Source organism: Limulus polyphemus, unplaced genomic scaffold (assembly GCF_000517525.1).
Source record: "Limulus polyphemus unplaced genomic scaffold, Limulus_polyphemus-2.1.2 Scaffold2332, whole genome shotgun sequence".
In the NCBI taxonomy this organism is placed as follows: Eukaryota; Metazoa; Arthropoda; class Merostomata; order Xiphosura; family Limulidae; genus Limulus; species Limulus polyphemus.
In genome coordinates, this window is record NW_013667942.1 from 88,257 (window position 1) to 91,235 (window position 2,979).

General features: G+C 36.0%; 1 protein-coding gene across 1 annotated transcript in view; it reads left to right on the forward strand.

Moving 5' to 3' along the window:
- Positions 1 to 2,979, forward strand: part of LOC106466648 (E3 ubiquitin-protein ligase RAD18-like) — a 103,408-nt gene that overhangs the window by 49,913 nt on the left and 50,516 nt on the right. The gene's annotated exons all lie outside the window — the stretch shown is intronic.

Sequence of the window (2,979 nt, forward strand, 5' to 3'; positions counted from 1 at the left end):
GTTAGGGCCCCCAAACCAGGATATCGAATATTTATGGACAATTGCTAGAATTGACGTACTGTTGTGGCTAAAATAATACAAGAAAAAACAAACCCTAAATACTTCCGCGTACTTTTTTTCGACGTGTTGCAAAAAAAGAAAAAAAAATTCTTTCGAAACTGAAGACAGTCATTTCGTCAAATATTGGAGACACCCTAGTTCTTTTGAATATAGAAATTAACTTATTATGGTATGTAACTATACTGTAGACGTAAACAAATTGAGTGTACATGAAACTTGTATCAATAAAATAAGCGGCGCCCAACTAGTGGCTCAGCAGCAAGCCTGACGGCTTATTATACTAAAAAATCGGGTTTCGATATCGCGATGGGCAAAGCAGAGATAGCCCACTGTTTTTCTTTGCGCCTAGCAACATACAAACAGTTAAACTGCGAAATAAATGGGAGAAGGAAATAAAAAAAAATTACAAATCTGTATTTTTCCTGTTTGAGCAGCGACCTTAGTAATGTAGAATAAACGTATTATTAGATCTGACTTTCAGGATTTTTTTTAATTCTTGAAATTCTGAGCTTACCATTGGGAGCTATGCGTTGGGATTACTGTGATTCGAATTATACAAAATATTATGATACTAGCAAACATACCCGTGATTCGCGAGGTTTTATTTCTATAGCTTCACGGAGATGGCGTAGGTATGTGTCACTCGCCCTGTAGGTCTAGTAAATATGGGCTATCAGCAAGGATACCCACGCTATCCGCGGCATTATACGTACTTTTCTTTTATCGTCGGTTTCACATAGTAACAATTGAAATGGCTGTAAAACATCAACAATTTGAACTCGATGTTAGAGGGAAAAGGTGAGGGTCCACCTGAACTCTTCTGCCAAATATCATCGAAATTAGCTCATCCAGCTTCTCACAATAACTTACGACGTCAAGAAACCAGAGTTATAACTCCGCTTCTGATAGAGTAACATCCTTTATTTTAGCGGTAAAGATGAATATTCAAAATGCTACAAGATTGAACACTGTAAGTATGGCATGCTTAAAGTGTCATAGCTTTCTAAGACTAGCAAGAAGCAAAATAAAAGAAATAGCAACATTTATATTCATAATACACACTTTAATAAAGCTCATAATTCCACAATGACTATTGCTTAGGGAGTATCTAATCACATTTGGTAATTTTTTTCCCTCGATTTTCAACATTTGTATTGTCTTTCTCTGCGCAGGCCCTCCAGTGGCACAGCAGTATGTCTGCGGACTTACAATGAGTTTCGATACCCGTGGTGGGCAGAGCACAGATGGCCCATTGTGAAGCTTTGTGCTTAATTACAAATAAAGAACAAAAGAACTCTCTGTGCAGAAGTTGCTATAGAAATTTTACGAATGGCAGAAATTCATGTGATGATAAAAAACCTACTGCAATTGAAAGCTGCCGATTGTAAGTATTTAATTAAGCCATAGAAGTTTCAGAATGATGACTCTCCGCTCTGTGAAAGGAGAATAATGTATGAAGAAGGAAACTTTAAGAATGGACATGATTAGAAACCCAAACTCCGTTTACAGGTTAGATGGTTTAGCGAGTTTGGTTAATTACCCGTTTCTATTGTTGCAGTTCTTAATGTCTATTTCATTGACTATTAGGGTAAAATTGGAAGAGTAGTGTGCCATTTTTAAAACTTTAATAGTTATTACTTATAATCGACGCTTCCTACAAAAAACAAATAATAATAAAAGGCAATAAACAATTACTGATATATTCATCCTGAAACTGTTAAGTTGGAGATCTCTATAAAGTTCAAGCACAGTTATCCCTAACTTAAAACTATTCACCAGAAGGAGGAAACCAATTGGCAGTACCCGCCTCCTACGCGGTTATTCTTCACCAAATAGCGCAGTTGAACGCCACAGTTATTACAGCTTAAAGAACGGAGAGTATACGGCGATTGGCCAAATTACACATTACACATGCACACACTTCCAGTGTAAAGACATCTATTCAACTAAGACTACAAACCTACGTTGTACACAGAAGTGACAAATAAAACCCGACAGGATTCAAACCAGCAGTTTTACATATTGGTGTGTATTATAGCGAAGCCACATTGGGTTATCTGCTGTGTCCACCGAGGGGAATCGAACCCCTGATTTTAGCGTTGTAAATCCGTCGACTTACCACTGTCCCATCGGAGGACTTTCACGTGGGACAGATTTTCAGTACAATTAAATTATGAGGGGTAGTTCTTTTATTGACATTTATTTTGATAATAGATACAGAGTAAAAAAAAAAAAGACAAAATGTGTTATAAATTTGTTATGCTACCCGTTCGTATTATTGATGCAATGCTATGAACTGCACGTGTTTAAGATTGCTCCTCAAATATATAGAGACGATTATGAATGATTGAAAACACTTTTATTGTATTTAAAGAAGTTAATGCGTTATAATTACTATATCATAACGATCGAGAAAGATGGGTTTATATTCATTCTGATAGAAAAAAAGGGTCATACACATTTCGTGGCAAATTGGAACTCATAAAACGCTAGCTAATAAAAGGGGGAGACGGAGTAGGTGTATTAGTGTATAATCAGCAACTTTTCGACAAATAAGGAATATGACGTATGGCAGTACAATAGTTCTAAGATATGAATTATGTAATAAAAATGTGCTAAACTTCATTAGAAATTGGGAGTGTCCTAACAAAGAGGATAATATATACATTCCTTATGTGGGATGACGTAGGTTCGAGTATATGTTGGGCATACGTGTTTCAGTAAAAGCTACGTAGTGTGTAGAAAGATGTGGCACGCATCGATAAATGTGCAGAATTTGGTTTACAGAGAACGTTGCATATTAATGAAACTGTGAGTGAATATATAAACTATAGCTATGTTATACGAATATAAAAGTATAACAGCAGTTTGGAGATATCGTAGAAACTTCGAGTGTTTATAATTTGTAAAATCTTCCAC